Genomic DNA, 18,537 nt, shown 5'->3' on the forward strand with positions numbered 1-18,537 from the left:
CTGCTTCTGAATTTTAAATACATCCGATTAGGAAGAACTCTGCCTGAAGAAAGCAGGACGTGGAAAGGAGGGATAAGATACAGAAGATTAGACGCCAGGCCGCTTGAAAGGCGCGACTGCCGCTTCCGCGCGCTCTACTCGGTGCTGGAGTTTCTGGAATTCATTTGCTTTCCGCGCTTTGATTTCAGGGCCTGGGCAGGCTGTGAAGTGAAATGGCGGCGCGCGGTGTCCTAGGTGGAGCCGCGCGCCCAGTCAGGGCGCCCGCGCTCACCTGCAGAAGAGGCCGAGATGAAAGGGTCTCTGCAGAGCAGCGCTGCCAGGCGCGCGGACTGAGCCCCGGTACCCCTGTGACGCCTCCGAGTGAAGAGCTGTCTCAGCGGATGCCGAGCTGCTGGCCGCCGCCTGCCAGCTTTTCTCCGGGGAGGTAGGGGCAAAGCGGGGAGAGCCGAGGCGAGAGCCACGCGGGAGCAAACCAACTAACTCTTCTCCAAGATCACACCATCGCCTTAAAACACGTCGTTGGAGCTACGGCGCAGAGCGGGATTATCACGCACTGACAGGAACGGCTCCATTTGCAAATGTGGGTCACTTTTTAAGCCATCTGAATTCGCTAATAATGAGGCCACTTGTAATACGTTCCACGACCTATTTTCTGCCCCAGTCCCATCCTGTGTACATATCTGTGTAACAGCCGTGATGGCAGGTGTGCATGACTGCAGGGGTGCAGGAATAGCCATCGGGACTTATCAGAATGCAAGCGGGACTCCAGGCCTGGTGCCCATGTTCCTAGGCCAGATCCGATCTGTGATCAGCTTGAACATGCTTATATCATGCTGTAGCCCTGGAGAAGCTGTGATTGCGGCCTCCAGCTGGTACCCACCAACACCTGGCAATGAGAGGCACTCACAGGCTACTTCATCCTTGCCAGACTTATTTTCTGCTTATTCCATATCACTTGAACTGCAATGTCAGCTGAGGCTGATGCTGAAAAATATTGTCCAAGCTTGGGTTTGTGATTAAATAAAATTCTGCCTCGTCATTAAAGCCTCACATCTTCCTAGCACCAAATCAATTGAACAGCCGGCTCTGTAAACTGTTAGGGGCACATTTGAACAACTGCATTTAAGCGACCAAGGAGGCCGCTGGTTCATCTGCTGCCACACTACCCAGGTGAGGAAGTGCACAAATTATTTGTTTCTCTCACCAACACTCTTCCTTGCAGCACCACAGCTGCAAGGCACCAAGATGACAGTATTTGCATATCGGGGCATTGAACATACCCCTCAAAGGAAGTGCCGGACTCCAGGCCTGGTGCCCATGTTCCTAGGCCAGATCCAATCTCGCGATCAGCTTGAACATGCTTATATCATGCTGTAGCCCTGGAGAAGCTGTGATTGCGGCCTCCAGCTGGTACCCACCAACACCTGGCAATGAGAGGCACTCACAGGCTACTTCATCCTTGCCAGATCTATTTTCTGCTTATTCCATATCACTTGAATTGCAATGTCAGCTGAGGCTGATGCTGCCAAAAATCGTGATCAAGCTTGGGTTTGTGATCAAATAAAATTCTGCCTCGTCCTTAAAGCCCCACATCTTCCTAGCACCAAATCCATCGAACAGCCGGCTCTGTAAACTGTTAGGGGCACATTTGAACAACTGCATTTAAGCGACCAAGGAGGCCGCTGGTTCATCTGCTGCCACACTACCCAGGTGAGGAAGCGCACAAATTATTTCTTTCTCTCACCAACACTCTGCCTTGCAGGACCACAGCAGCAAGGCACCGAGATGACAGTATTTGCATGTCGGGGCATTGAACATACCACTCAGAGGAAGTGTCAGGTGCAAGATAATGAAGGTTGACTTTAGTGATTACCCAAGGATTTGTGACTGTGGACAGGACTGGTACATTTCTGAGTTACAACACTGCTGAAGAGACAGATCTAATCCAATTAGTGTTGCATGTCAGTACCCCTGCCATAGATCGCATACTCAAGGATTCAGCCAGCTGTTCTCTCGACTGGACTACATGATGATCAAAATATGGCTATATATTGACACATCTTTCCAACCTGTAACTTTGAGGTGTTCTCACATTTCTTTCAATTTCAGAAAGAAAAATATTGAGAAATAACTCAACGATTTCAAAGATGTAGATCCAATTGAGTATTACTAAGGTCCAATGCCTTGTTTCCCTGATCATGCAGCCTGGACATGTATGTATCTACAACAATATGAGGATATGTGTTAGAACTGGGGATCTCTAGTTGGCAGAGGTAGGGACCTTTGACCAAAAAGGGACCCTTGCTTCTAGTCAGGGGGATACACACTTTAGATAAGCCCTGCTCACCCCCTTGGTAGCTTGGCACGAGCAGACAGACTTATAACAAAGGCAATGTGTAAAGGATTTGTACCAACACTCACGGTAACACAGTGAAAACACCACAAATGGATACCACACCAGTTTAGAAAAATAAAATATCTTTATCTAAACTAAACAAGACCAAAACGACAAAAATCCAATATATAAAAACTCAGTAGAATGTTTTTAGAAAAGTTGTTGCAAAATAAACTTGTGGATGATGAAATGTGATACTTTACTCACAAAGTACCTGGGATGTGTAACGCAAAACAAACAAAAGGGTTGCAGAGAAGGCGATGCATTAATTCTTCCTGCACTCCAGTTCCGATGCGACAAGATGGCACCTCGATGCATTGCCACGATCCAGTGCGAGACAATGGCGTCTTTACTGCGATGCGACAATATAGAGGCATGCGTGCCTAACAGCCAGGTGGCGAACTCTGTGGTTATCTGAGCCGCGACTGGCCCTGGGACACGCTTCTCCGGTGATGCGCCGACACCCTCGGTGACAGCAACACGCTTCTCCGGTGTTGCGGCGATGATCAGCAGCAGCGCGCTTCCTCAGCAATGCGACGGCCCTGTGACATACTTCTCAGGTGATGCAACAGCACCCTTTTTGCAACGGCCAACAGCGGCGACACGCTTCCTCGATGATGCGACATCAGCTGCTGCAGCGGCATCACGCTTCTCTCTCCTCTCGTTGTGTCACGCTTCCAGCTCCCCACAGCAAAATGGCCTCACACACAGTTACAGGCCCTTCTGGCAGACTGGAACTCCCAGCAAGGAAGTTCAGGGAAGCTGGGGGTGAAGTCCTTTTGTGCCTGGGACTTCAGAAACAGGAGGTCAGCTCTTCTCAGGCCCTTGGAGACTTTTCTTCAGATGGACACAGCACACAGCAAAGTCCTTCTTCAAGCAGGGGACACAGCACACAGCAAAGTCCCTTAGTCCTCATCTCAGCAGAAACAGCAAACTGCAGGCCAACCCCAGACACACAGCAAGGGCTGTATGTCTCCTCAGTCACTTCAGCTGATCTTCTTTGGCAGGTATTCCTCTTGATCACAAAGTAGTCTAACTTTCAAGGGTTTTAGCTCTCATATTTATACCCCTAAAGTCTTTGTTTGCTATGTGTGAGGGGTCCTGGACCCAGTCTACACCAGTTCTAGGTGCACAACTTCTTCCTTTGTCAGTGTGGACCAGGGTCATCAGATGAACCACAGGAGGTGGAACCAGCATTGTGGAAGGTAGGCATAGCCGTATTCAGGCCCAGGTTCTACTCCTTCCACAACTTCAAATGCAGATAGGTCTATTCAGCCCAGTGCTGACTCACCCAGACTCCTGGAGCCACCCCAGCCCCTGTCAATCTCAAACCAGACAGTCAACCCACAAACCGGAAGAGGCAAACAGAAAGGTTGAACAAGAAAATATCCACTTTCTAAAAGTGCTATTTTCGAACACAGAATTTAACAACCATCTCTCCTAAAAGATGTGTTATTAAATTCTGAGTTCAGGGATACTAGATTCCAGATGCATATCTTGCTCATATGGGAAGATATGCAGGTAAACATGTTACACAGCATTCCCCATTCTGTCCTATGGGCAAGATAGCCTTTCAATAGTGAACAACGAAATTGGCAGTATTTCACTATCAGGACATGTTACACACACTTGTACATGTCCTACCTTCTAAAATAAACTTCACCCTGCCCAGGGGGGTAATTTGGGCCTACCATAGGGGTGACCTAGGTGAAAGAAAAGGGAAGAGTAAGGCCTGGTAAGTGGGTACACTGGCCAGGTCAACATGGCAGTTAGCAAACTGCGCACATGAACTGCGGTGGCAGACCTGAGACATCTCTTTGGGGCTACTCATGTGGGTGGCACAATCAGTGCTGTAGGCCCACTAGTAGCATTTGAATTACCAGCCCTGGCACACTCAGTGCACTTTACTAGGGACCTACTGGTAAGACAAATATGCCAACCATGGCTAACCAATCACCATAACAATTTACACAGGGAGCACTTGCACTTTGGCACTGATCAGCAGTGGCAAAATGGCCAAAGCATCTAAACAAGCAAAAACAAAATCCAGCACAGTGTCAAAAATACAGGAGGTTGAGGCAAAAAGTCAGGGGAAACCACGCCAAGGATGCCAGGTCTAAAAATCTGCAACAAGTCCATCAAACAAGAGGATATTGTTCTTTGACCACTGTTGGACATGGCCTTCTTTGGGAAACATACCCAAAACCTTTTGCTTTTTTTGTCCTGCTTGTCGTTGGCTACTCTCTGTTCGTGATCCTAGAACTCTGAGTATATTCCCACTGTACTAAAGTGGGAAGGTACGAGCACACTCTCCACACAGGTTAGGAGTGGGGTGCTCGCATGATTGGGTTAAATATCATCCCCGGGAGTGCTCTATGAAAAGGTACACCATATACCCAAGGCAGGTACAACATTGGCAAGTTGGGGGACCTGGCACTGATCATGCCCTGTAGGACTCGCCTGCCCATTATGTCTCCTACTTAGGTGGGGGTCTCCACGGGTGAGCCAACCCGGAGTGACCTCCCTTACTGCCGGAGTGATCGTAGGGTACGTCCAGAGGAGTGAAGCTCATGGTGGATGTGTAGCTGGGTAGTGGTCCGTGCGTGACCGCTGCCCGAACAGGAGAGAGACCCTAGATGGGGTCCCTCTCCCTCGGAGTTAAATACCCTCAATGGGACACCTCTGGAGGTTGCTGAGGCCCCTTTGTGATGGTAGGGCTGGAGACCTTACCCACTGTTGGTGCAGTGTGGAAGTGTGTGTACCCCTCTTAATTCTCATAGGAAGCAGCGCATAGCTGAGGGGGTGAAACAGATTGTCCACCTGTCTTGACAATCATTGGGGGCGCTAGCATCAAGGTTGTGCTGGGTCTGTGTCCGGCCTGCTAGTGCCGGTCGGTCTGAGCCCTTGCACCAGTGATGTTTTTAGGTCCCCATCACCAGACTACCAAGACTGGCTTGTGTCTCATCATCAAGGAAGTGCTTAGCATGAATCCGGACCACCATTGCCAGCCGGGTAGCGCAAGGACACCACAGGTGTCCTGAAGACCCAGGCTGCCAGCCTGCCAAGTCAAGCCAGTGGGCGTGCTGGTTCTCATGTGAAGCCCTAAGGCTCCAAGCCCTTTTCTACTGTACGGCAGTGGGAAAGTGTGCACAACCTTCTGACACATGTTAGGAAGTGGTACGGACATGATGTTTGTAAGTATAGGTCAGGCCTGCCTTTGCGACCTGGGCGCGCACTTGCACCTCTGGTGGATTTGCGAGGCCAAACCTGTTCTATTGCTAATGGTGGGCTTGAGATATCTTGTGTGGAAATGCCACTAATGGAAAGTGGACAGTTCTATGCATCAAACTCTTTGTGTGCATGGTGCTTGGCACCGGTCAATACCAGCGGCCGGGTGACCACATCTGGGCATATCCCAGTGACTGCCATAAACCATTGGGAATACAATTGAGATAGCCGACCTCTGCCATTTGCAGGTTTGGTGGAATATATGAGGGAGGGCAGAGATTGTGACCCCCTTAACACTGGGGCCAGATCACGGCCCCCATATAGATAGAGATCTGCATTACGCGGCCTCATGATAGGCAGGATGGATATATATATATATATATTTTTTTTTTTGCAGACCTTTATTGAAATGGCAAAGTAACAATACACAGCTTGGTCGCCTACAACCTGAGGAGGCAGGCCGGCAGCTCCAACAACGAGCGATTGTCCCGTCAGATGCACATGCCTATAGGAACATTGGATTAACACAGCATGTCGCCTACAACCCGTCAGGGCCGGCCGCGATGTAAAGTGCCTGTAGCTATCAAAGGATACGTCGTTAACCAGGAAAATAACAGATCGTTAGCATACATTGGACGATTGAGGTCTCATTTTGTCATTTTTTCGGAACTATAACTGTTCGTAGTACATTATGAAATTCAAAGGTGGATGTTCCCAACCCACAATAAGTCCACCATGCATAGTATGTGGCGCAAAGGACATTCCAGCGCAGAGCAAGTTCATAGTGTGGCCCGCAACTTGAGGCCACTCATGTCAGCAGCGAGAGTGCTCTGCAGTGTATTGATCCAGAAGCGTGTCGTGGGAGGGGGAGAAGTGTAATCCGTGCTCGTGTCTGTGCAGTAACGGAATTGCCAAGAAGCCAGAGTTTGTGCTAGTCTCTAAAGGCTGGGTGGGTATACCGCCCGAGCCAGGAGGCCAGATGCTCCACCCCCCGATCACTCAAAGCGGGTGTATCCCTCAGTCATGCATTCGCCTTACATGTGCCCGGGGTCAGGGACAATTCCCCTACATGTATCTAAACTCTATGTCGTGCAGTGTATTCAGGGATTGGGGGCAGCATGGTGTGGATCGCCTGTATCTGTGGGCGCAGAGGGAAGCACAGCGCCACCCCCCCCCCTCCTGGTCACCAGGGACGGAATCCTCTTCTGACTGGGTCCGGAGTAAATAGGCCGTGAGCAGGCCCCAAAGGTCCTTTGGGCGTGATTTATGGGGCAAAAGTTTGGCATAGCTGTGAAGTTGATCCTGCCATGTGGCCATGGTATTTAGTCAAATCTTGAATTTGGGGGCCCTCCCCCTACCCCATCTACAGGCCACGTGTCGTTTTGCTAGAAGAAAGCCGAGTGCAAAAAACTTCCGGTGTTTCGTGATCGCCGGGGTGGAGTGGCCAAGCAGGGCAATTTTGGGACAGGGCTCGACTGCCACCCCTATTATGGCAGACATAGCTTCGAAGACCGCAATCCAGTAATTAGCGACTGCCGGGCATGTCCATGCCAAGTGAATAAAGTCTGCCCCGGACCGTTTGCATCGTAGGCAGCGGTCATTGTCCCGCAGACCGAAGCGCAGTAGCCTAGCAGGGGTGTAATATAAGCGGTGCAAAAATTGAAAGTGGACCAATCTGAGCCGGGCATTCCCAGTAACTGAGTTTGTATGTGCGCAGCTGAACTCCCATTGCTCGTCCGAGAGTGGGGAACCCAGGTCTTCATCCCAATCTCGTCTCGCCCTAAGATCTGGAGGTGTGGGGGCCGCGTAAGCATGTTTGTATAGCATGGAGACCACATGTTTCGGAGCGTCGTTTTGCAGAAGAGCGTGCAGGGGAGCCATGACTTCCGGCTCGTCAGGGAAGCAGGGTGTGGCGGACTTAATATTTTGTCGCAATTGTACTTAAAGGAATGTATCCATGATAGAGGGTGTATGTTCCCCAAAGAACTGGGCTGCGCTGCGAAACTGCCCCTGAATGTATAAGTCCCCCCATGTATGCAGAGCTAACTTGGTAAGTAGTTTGCGGCCAATTTCTTCATGTGTGATGCTCAATCGGGGGTCATATGCCAGGGTCATGCGAGGGGAATATAAAAAGGAGACATCCATGCGTTTCGCTATTCTATGCCAGGCTATCACCGTGCAGTCCACTGTGGAGGGGTCACCGCTTGAGGCAAGGGCCACCGAGTATAGATAGCCCGATGGTTTCTCGGGTCTCATGTACCCATCTTCCACGGCAAGGTGTGCCATAAAGGGAGGTGGGTGGAGCCAGTAAGCGGCGAAGTGTCCCTGTGCGCAGTCGTAATACAATCTAAAGTTCGGCACATCAAATCCTCCCTGATGGTACGGCAATATGAGTGTTCCTAATTTAATTCTTGCCTGTTTTCCCCCCCATATGAATCTCGATAACTGGGAATCAAGCGCGTGGAAAAAGTGAGATCCCGGGCTGTATGGAATATTAGTGAATAGGTATAACAGCTTAGGGAGGATTACCATCTTAATCAGTGATATGCGTCCTGCCATGGACAGTGGGAGGTGGATCCACTTAGTGACGCTATCTGTTAACTTGTCCAGGACAGTACCATAATTCGCCCTTATCAGGGCTTCCCGGTTTCTGGTTATTGTGATTCCCAAGTATTTGATCTCATCATCTTCCCATAACAGTGGTTAGTCTAGAGGAAACCGAAGCGTCTTATCCGTTAGGGGAAAAAGGGCAGATTTCGTCCAATTTATCTGTATCCCCGCTATGGTCCCAAATTTGGTTATTTCGCGAAGGAGTGGGTTCATATTTTCCTGCGGTCTGTGAATGTACAGCGTCATATCGTCAGCATATAATGAAATGAGCAGTTGTCGCTCTGGATAGATCAATGACCGATGATTATGATGTTGTCTAAGCTTGGCCGCGAGTGGTTCCATAGCTATCGCGAAGAGCACTGGGGAGAGAGGGCAGCCTTGGCGAGTGCCCCTATGTATGTCAAAGGGGGCCGAACGGGAACCATTTAAAAGGACCGAAGCGTGTGGTTTAGTGTATAATAGTCTGATCCAGTCTAAGAAGTTAAAGGGAGTACCCATCCGCTCCATCAGTTTCAGTAGGTAGTCCCATTCCAGGGAATCGAACGCCTTAGTGGCATCCAGGAAGACAGCAGCCGCCTCGCACCTGGGACTAATGTCTTGAAGTACCACCTGTAGGGTGCGCAGGTTGTGTGAAGTTGCGCGATTAGGGACGAATCCGGCTTGGCCCGGAAGAACCAGCCGATCCATCAAGAGGTTCAGGCGGGTCGCCAGGACCTTCGCAAGGATTTTAACGTCAGAATTTAGTAACGACAGGGGCCTGTAGGAGTCACAATGTTCTGGGAGTTTGCCTGGTTTAAGCAAGGAGATTATCAGGGCTTCGCGCATGCTAAGTGGCAGGAGTCCTTCCTCCAGCGCCGCATAATAGACTTGTTTAAGAATGGGGGCCAGCAAGTAGATGTAAGTTTTATAGAAGTCTATCGGTAGGCCATCCGACCCTGGAGCCTTGCCGGATTTCATGGACATGATGGCGTCCTTGATTTCATCTAGCTCTAGTTCGTGGTGTAGGAATTTCTGTTGTGACGGGCCCATCCATGCTATAGCGGTATCCTCAAGATATGCATGTAGGTCAAGTGGCGACTGCCTATGGGAGGTATAGAGTGTCTGGTAATGATCTGAGAGTACACGCAGCTGCCCTGGGAGGTCCCTCTGTGGCTCCTGTTGGTTATCAAGCAGGACGGTAACATAATTGTGGTGGCTGGGGGGCTGAACCGCCGAGGCCAGTGCTTTCCCCGGCCTATCTCCCTCGCCATATATGCGCGCTGTAAAAGGTTTCCCCAGAAATCTGCTTTCCTTATCTGCAGCCTCGGTGTATTCATTTATTTTGTCCCGGAGCTGGGCTTGCGTCGCGTGTCCCCGCGCCCCGTGGGGGATATTACGCTCAAGGGTACGAATGTCTGCCTCCAGCCTACGCAGCTCGCCTCGTAGTGACTTTAGCACCCCCCCACCCTTGGAAATGCACCATCCCCTTACAGTGACTTTAAAAGCTTCCCACACAGTAGTAAGGCTCGATACAGAGTTAACGTTACGGTCAAAGAAGTCTTCTATGTCATGCTGTAGGTCCGCCCTGAAGGCCGAATCAGTGAGGTGCACAGGGTTGAGGCGCCAGTTCAGGTAAGGAGAGACAGCAAGGGGGATGCGTAAGGAAAGAAGGACAGGTGAATGGTCCGAGAATGTGCACGCTAAGTGTATAGTTTTGAGTACCCAAGGAGTGAGGCCGGCAGTCAAGAAAAAGTAGTCAATGCGTGCCCACGTACAGTGGACGGCTGAGAAATGTGTACCTTGTCTAAGGAGGGGGTGTGAGTGTCTCCAGGAGTCCGTCAGGTGGTGTTCCTCCAGGATGCCCTGCAGTGTGCGTTGGGTACGCATATAATGTTGCGACTGTGGGTGCGACCTATCCATGGCAGGGTTTACAACAGTATTAAAGTCACCCCCCAGTACAACATGGGCAATGCCCAGGGTTTGAATCTTGCCCCACAAGGTAAGCAGTGCAGTCGGATCATCCATATTGGGACCATAGTAACAGGCAAAGAGCACCATATGAGAGTTCAGTTTCCCCCAGACCATACAATATCGGCCCTCCGAGTATGAATCAGAGCCCGCCGGGGTAAAGCCCACCCCTTTTTTTTATCAGGATAGTGACTCCCCTGGCATAGTTCGAGTAAGACGAGAAAACTTTACATGACGCCCATCTTGAAGCGAATAAGGGGGAACAATTCGGCGCGAGGTGTGTCTCTTGCAACATAGATATAGAGACACCATGCCTATCCAAATACCCCAGCTCTTGTCTTTTCTTTCTAGGATTGTTCAGTCCCCGCACATTCCATGACAACAATTGGAGTTTATGCGCCGGCAGCGCGTCTGTTACCTCACCCATCCCCACAATGTAAGGTCAAAATGGCTGGCACGTATAGCAACACAAGTCCGACAGACAGCAACTAATTTAAAAACATCAACATCTTCCAAACCCTCCCCTCCCTCCCCTCCAGTGACCAGTACCGCAGCAAAACTGATACCCAAGGGATGGATAAAAGCATCAGTATGTAGCAAAAGATTGTGACATCCACGTTCCTATAGCTCTTAGAACTACATGTATAACAAAAACCCCAACTTCCCTCTCTGTCTCCCCAACAACAATAATTCATGTCAGATAGTTCAGCAGTTCCAGTAACGTGTTGGAGCGAGACCCCTCCCACACCGGCAACCCCAATCCGCCGGGCACATGGATCCCACCCTTCCCCAACCTTTCCCACCCATATCAAACCCAAAAACAGAAGTAGTTCCTCAAAGACCCATACTCTACTAACAGAGTGGGGGTGATGGGGCTCGCCCATTGGGGGTCAGTTCTAGGGGCGCCCAACATGCCAACCACCTCCCTGCTTACACCCACTAGGAGCTAGGAAGGTACCTAGTCTCTCTATGTGGGACGAGGTGGTTGACCGAGCACAAAATGTAATATTGACCAGATCATGTAATAACATAAAATTGTACCTCACCAAACTAGTGGAGTCCTGTTACGTTCTTCTCAGAATAGAGTCAAAAGTCTTGCGCCTCACGTTAGTCTTGTTGGTTCATTGGTGAGGGAAATCTGGATCGACGTCTTTCTGCATTGTCTCTGGCTGTGTCTTTCTTATGTTGTTTAAGGAAATCTTCCACTTGCTGCGGTGTTTGAAAAAAATGTTGCTTGCCTTGATGCTAGACCTTTAGTTTCGCTGGATATAGTATGGCGTACGGCATCTCTTGATCATGCAGCTTCTTCTTTACTCCTGCGAATTTCCGCCTGGCCTCCTGTACGGCTGGGGTGAAGTCGGGGAAGAAGGAGAGCGTAGTGTTGCAATATCCCACCGTGCCGATCTCTCTAGCACGCCTCAACACCGCGTCTCGGTCCCTGTAGTTTAGGAATCTCGCGATGATGGGTCGCGGCTGGGCTCCTGGTGGCGGGCGGGCAGCTAAGGATCTGTGGGCGCGCTCTACTATGAGGTGCAGAGAGAAGGATTCTTTCCCAAAGAGTTCGATCACTAGGTTCTCAATGAATACCTCCATTTTCCCCGTATTGGTGGATTCTGCTAGGCCCAAAATGCGAATGTTATTGCGGCGGGACCTCGCTTCTAAATCTTCGTTCTTTTCCGCAATAATGTTTAGTAGCCTGTCCATTTGAGTTACTTGTCTTTTGTTAGCGGTGGCACCATCTTCCAACTCGGAGATTCTGTCTTCTGCTTCCTTGATACGAGTGTCATGGTGCTCCAATTTAGTGACAACGCTGTCCATGCACGAGTTTATGGTGTCGATTTTGGAGTCAATGTTCGACAGGCTCTGTTGCATGTTTATCAATAATGACTTCCAGTCGTCTCCTGGGGGTCCCGTGGCAGTAGGGCTGGTCTCGGGGTCCTGCGACCCTTTGGGGTTTTTCCTTGTTTCGAATGGTATCTTGGACTGCCTGGCATCGTTGCGGCCCATGTCGCGTCTTGGCGTTCGCGAGGCCGGTGTGGCAGCAGTAGCCAGGACGCAGGCAAGATTTGTCAGGCTAAGCAGATAGTGAACAGCTTGGGCGGTATGATCTCATGCACCGTGTGCCCTTTGCAAAATGTATTAGAGATGCGGCGAGCAAGTGTCTCGGAGAGAGTGGTTCTGGTTAGCAGGCAAGGTATCAGCACCCCCCGGGGGTTTCCTCTACTAGGTATCTCGTTGAAATACACTGCTGCTGTTGTAGCGCTGGTGGTCGCAGTGGTACGCAGACATAATATCGAACTTTTAATATCGAAGTGACATAATATCGAAGTTTAAATATCGATGATGAAAAATATCGGAATCACAAATATCGATTACAAAAATATCGTAATAAGTATGTGTGCTGAAATATCGATAACAAAAATATCTAAGTAAAAATATCGTTGTAAAGAAATATCGATAAATAGTAAAAATATCGAAATAAAATATATAGTAATAATTATGTAGTAATATGTGTTATTGTTGTGTAATAATTAATAATATTTAGAATTTATTAATAGTAATGTGTACCTATAAAATATAATAAAAAAACATATATAAATTTAGGAGCGGGATGTTGGGTTAATAGGGGATAAGGGTGGGGAGTGTATTAAAAATGTATATATTATAAATATAAAATTGCAGAATTTTCATTTTAATTAGAAAATCTAAAAAAAAATTTGAATATACATTTTTTATAAAAATTAATTAATTGATATATAAATTTAGGAGCGGGATGTTGGGTTTATAGGGGATAAGGGTGGGGAGTGTATTAAAAATGTATATATTAAAAATATAAAATAGCAGACATTTTATTTTAAATTGGAAATTTTTTAAAAATTAAAATAAAACATTTTTTTTAATAAAAATTAATTTATTGATATAAAAATTTTGGAGCGGGATGTTGGGTTTATAGGGGATAAGGGTGGGGAGTGTTTTTAATTTTTTTTATTTGTTATTTTTTTTGCAAAAATATAATACAATTACAAAAATATTTTGAAATTAAAAATTTATAATTTACAAAACAAAATTTTATTTAAAAAATATGTTTTCAAATATATTTTTTACAAATTTTGATATTTGAAATAGATGTTATTTTTACAAAATTATTTTAAATTAATATAATATAAACAATGTTTATAAATAAATATATTTAAATAGGAGAAAAAAATTAAAATGGTTAAATAATTCTGCATAAAAAAAGTGTTTTACATTGTAAATTTATTAGGAAAAAATTACATAAATACTTCAAAATATTTTTCTTTAAAATATATATTTTTTATAAAAAAAATTATAAAATATCTAAAAACATTTATTAAACAAATATGTACTTTAAATAAAAATTTTAAATTTCGATTTTCGATTTTTTTTAAAAATAAATTGCGCCTTTTTTACCAACGCAGGTACCTTTACAACGCATACCATTACAACGTAAGTATTGGTAAGTATATAATTATTATTTACATTTTATATGGTTTTTTTTTTAAAGGGATATTTTTAAGGGTCCAGGGTCAGTTTTCAGTTTTTGGGTAAAGGGGTATTTTTAGGGTTCAGGGTCAGTTTTCAGTTTTTGGGTAAAGGGGTATTTTTAGGGTTCAGGGTCAGTTTAAGGTTTTGGGGTAAAGGGGTATATTTTGGGTTCAGGGTCAGTTTTCAGTTTTTGGGTAAAGGGGTATTTTTAGGGTTCAGGGTCAGTTTTGGGTTTTTGGGTAAAGGAGTATTTTTAGGGTTCTGGGTCAGTTTTGGGTTTTTGGGTAAAGGGGTATTTTTAGGTTTCAGGGTCAGTTTTCAGTTTTTGGGTAAAGGGGTATTTTTAGGGTTCAGGTCAGTTTTCAGCTTTTGGGTAAAGGGGTATTTTTAGGGTTCAGGGTCAGTTTCAGTTTTTGGGTAAAGGGGTATTTTTAGGGTTCAGGGTCAGTTTTGGGTTTTTTTGGGTAAAGGGGTATTTTTAGGGTTCTGGGTCAGTTTTGGGTTTTTGGGTAAAGGGGTATTTTTAGGTTTCAGGGTCAGTTTTGGGTTTTTGTGTAAAGGGGTATTTTTAGGGTTCAGGGTCAGTTTTCAGTTGTTGGGTAAAGGGGTATTTTTAGGGTTCAGGGTCAGTTTTCAGTTTTTGGGTAAAGGGGTATTTTTAGGGTTTAGGGTCAGTTTTCAGTTTTTGGGTAAAGGGGTATTTTTTGGGTTCAGGGTCAGTTTTGGGTTTTTGGGTAAAGGGGTATTTTTAGGGTTCAGGGTCAGTTTTCAGTTTTTGGGTAAAGGGGTATTTTTAGGGTTCAGGGTCAGTTTTCTGTTTTTGGGTAAAGGGGTATTTTTAGGGTTCAGAGTCAGTTTTCAGTTTTTGGGTAAAGGGGTATTTTTAAGGTTCAGGGTCAGTTTTCAGTTTTTGGGTAAAGGGGTATTTTTAGGGTTCAGGGTCAGTTTTGGGTTTTTGGGTAAAGGGGTATTTTTAGGGTTCAGGGTCAGTTTTCGGTTTTTGGGTAAATGGGTATTTTTAGGGTTCTGGGTCAGTTTTGGGTTTTGGGGTTTTGGGTAAAAGGGTATTTTTAGGGTTTAGGGTCAGTTTTGGGTTTGTGGGGTACAGGGGTACAGGGTTAAAATAAAATTTAATTTACATTATTTTCATTAAATTAAATTAAATTAAATTAAATTAAATTATATTATTTTCAATTAATTTTAATTAATAAAATTATTATATATTTACCAATACATACATTGTAATGGTATGCGTTGTAAAAGTATGAGTTGTAACGTCATACATCCAAATAAAATATACTGTTTGAAAAATACATATACAATGTATATATTCAAATACATGTTGTTAGTAAACCATAGTTTAGTATTTATATTAATATAAATATATTAATATTACATTTTGTAACAAACTTTTTAATTGAAGAAAATATTGTAGAATAGATTTATTTATATACATTTTGTTAAACATTTTGTTAAATTTTTTTACACCATTTCAACATTTTTACAATTATAATAAATATTATGTATTTTATAATATTTATTTTTATAATTTTACAAATTGTGTACATTTTTCTAAGTAATTTAATACAAATAAAAAATTACTATTTTTTCATAGTATTCCTTGGTTTTTTAAATTGACAAATACTTTGCTTGCATTAAATAATAAGTGTGTAATTTCTATCATTTTCTTTACTTTTGGGTCCTTTATTTTGTAACCGGTTTAGGTCGTTTTGTGTCATTTTGAGGAAGTTCAGCTAGCGGTTGGGAAACACTTCACGTCTCTGAAGGTAAGGTTTATTTCATATATTTTAACTGTGTTTTACATTAATTTTGAGAGTAGTTTGGTCGTATTTAGTGTTGTTAGAAGTAAATGTGTTGTATTGGAGATTATGATATGTTGTGTTTGCGGATGTACATGTAACATACTTTTTAGTGTTGTATTGGCTTGTGTGTAGAGTTAGTGTTTCGATGTTTAAGTTTATTATTCGAAATATTATGTTGCTATTACTTTTAGTAGGACTGTATGTGTTATTTTATGTGGGTGGGAATATTTCTTTTATGTCTTTCACTTGCAGGAGTTCCTGATGTCCGAAGGAAGCGTTTTTTTTTGGGGAGAAGTGTTCGTTAGTTTTATTAACTAATAGTTTGTTGACACTTCTTCACATTTTTCGGTTTTCCTGGAGTGTTTTTTCTACATTTTTACATTTTTCTGGTTTTTTTATGGTATTTCGAAAGAGCTTCGTGGAATGGATTTATCTATTTTGGGACACGTGTATTTTTCCATTTTTTTTTGGGTAACTGGTATTTGAAACTGGATTATTTTGGTGGAAATGGATTCTACATCATTTGGAATATCTTTGGTAAGTTATTTAAATTTTTTAGATTTGTGGGTGGGTAATGTTTTCATGATTATTGTTTAGTTTTATTTATTTCAAAAATAATTAATGTGTGTATATATATTTAATTATATAATATATATTCCATACATTAATTTTTTCCGAAATAAATTATATGAATGTAATCTTATTGTATTACAACATTTTTCTATTGAGATTGTTTTTGGATTACAGTAGTTTACAGTAGTGTTTTGGCTATTATATTGAGGTATTCCATGCCTGTTGTGCTAGGGTACAGCTTTACTTGTTGCTCTAGGTATTTGTGCATTTGTTTTGTTTGTTTGGATGTTTTTGGAGTTAGTTCAGTAATGGATTGCTCCAGTCTGAATTCCTGATAACTTTGCTCTTTTTGGAGGCATGTAATGAATTTTTCTAATGTTGGTTTAGTTCGGCCTGTTGATTGGAGGAAGGCATTGTGCCAACCTTCAACTGCGTTGTTTGTTTTAGATTCTCCATTTAAGGTGGTTCTGTAAACATTCCACCAGGGTATTAAGATTTTAGGATTTCTCCTGTGGCCAGATCTATGGAGTCTACCTATCCAAGTGTCCTCAAAGTAGTCTAAGAGAGGACTTAACTTTGCTTCATTTTGTTTGTAAAATTGGCTGTCTATTAAAAGGTTGTAGTGTTCGGCCACATCTGTTTCAGGGACGTAAGCTAGTGCTATCAGTTTTTTTATTTGATATGCAAAAGATGAGCTTGTAGCATATTCTATGCTTAGAGTAGTTTTTTGTAAATGCCTCCAAAGACACTGATTAAAATGATAATAGCAGCCTTGGATACAAGTATGGGGGTGTATTTTTAAAATAGCTGAGAGCATTGCTTGTTCAAAATCCAGTATAATTTTTTCAGGGTAATAGTCATTTGTTTTTTGTTTGATAATGTTTAATAAATCCATATATGTTGAATTAGTTTTATTTGGAAGCAGTGCATATAGTAGAGGTATGTTACAGTTTTGATATAAGCCATGTATTGTGTAAAGTTGGTAGAAAGGTCTGGGACAGATGTTAAAAGTACCGTCCATCATCCAAATTTGGCATTGTTGGAGTTTTATTAAATTTATAGCAGTACCAAAGATTATCATTCTTTTCTCATTGTTTTTATTGTCGTAAATTATAAAAGGTATTGTGTTTAAAGTTATAGTTTGGCCATGAGTTAAATTTATATCACTATATGTTTTAGGTGGTGGAGTGGTAGTAGTTGTTGCTTTTTTGGTACGTGATATTGTTCTTTTGAGAGAAATTATATTAGGCATTTGGGTAGTGGCTGTTTTTGGGATTTGTGGAATTTGTTCTTTTAAAATTAGGCTTGTAGGTTTTTGGGAACCTGTACTAGCTTCTTTAATTTTTTCTAATGCTGTTCTGACTTCTATTTCTGTTACATTTGGAGGGTGGTTGTGTTCCCTGGTGTAAAGGACAGTTGCTTCTCTAGTTGTTGCTCTTCCATAACATTTGTTAGAGTAATATTTGCAACATTTCCAATTTACTTTCATCCCAAATTGTTTCTCTTGGGTATAAGTATAACCCATGTAGCAGAGTAATAGTTTCCCTTTTTGACTGGTAACAAATTCAGCTCCTTCTGTCATTTTCTCCTTTTTAAATCTATAAGAAATATATGGTATAGTTATTATAGTTCTAGTTATATGTCTTTTAAGTGGGAATTATCAATATTTATCTTGTGCATGCTTACCTTCGGTTGAAGTTTAGTCTGTGATTTTGATGTTCTTTACTCTTTTCCTTGTGGTCTGTCTTTTCTGGTGTTTCTTTGCTTGAAAAAAAACATTTATATGTGTTAATTGTTTAGTTATATTTTTTTGGGTAGCTTTTACATGTTTTCCTATAAGTTAAAGCTTTTACTTATTTTATCTTTTGGAACAGTTTTTGGATATACTTACTGTTGGACAGGCCACGTGTAAGGCTTGCTCCCTCCCCGCACGACCAGGCCCGAGCCCCGCTCCTCAGGCGTTACACGCAACAACAACCCGTTTCCCGTCTCCTATAGGGCCCCTGCCCCTGAACATCTCCACATCGTGGGCCCGATTCCCTACCGGCCCTCTCGCCCGGCCTGGGCGCCATCTTGGACACGGCACCACGAGGCCGCGTGGCCTCCGATCAACCCTAACCCTGGGCCTGGCCAGGCCCCGACATCCCGGCACCACCATCCACCCAGGAGGTGAGCGGACTACTTGGCAGGTCAATGGGAGAAAGAGGTGTCGATGGCTCTCCCCCGCCAGGTGCCGATCGCCCCCAGCTCCCCCAGGCGCTGGCTCCACCCCCCTGCTGGGTGTCTGGACTCCCTCATCCCGGACCTCCCGACCTCCCAGTGCGAGGGTCCGGACATCAAAGGGCGCCAGACCTATAACTGGCGCAGCTCCAGAGCAGGAAGGCAGTTGTATCCTGGAGTCGAGAGACGCAGTGAAGAACTCATCCTTGACGGACTACTGGCGCTGCCGTAGCC

This window comes from Lissotriton helveticus, chromosome 7, assembly GCF_964261635.1.
Source record: "Lissotriton helveticus chromosome 7, aLisHel1.1, whole genome shotgun sequence".
NCBI lineage: Eukaryota > Metazoa > Chordata > Amphibia > Caudata > Salamandridae > Lissotriton > Lissotriton helveticus.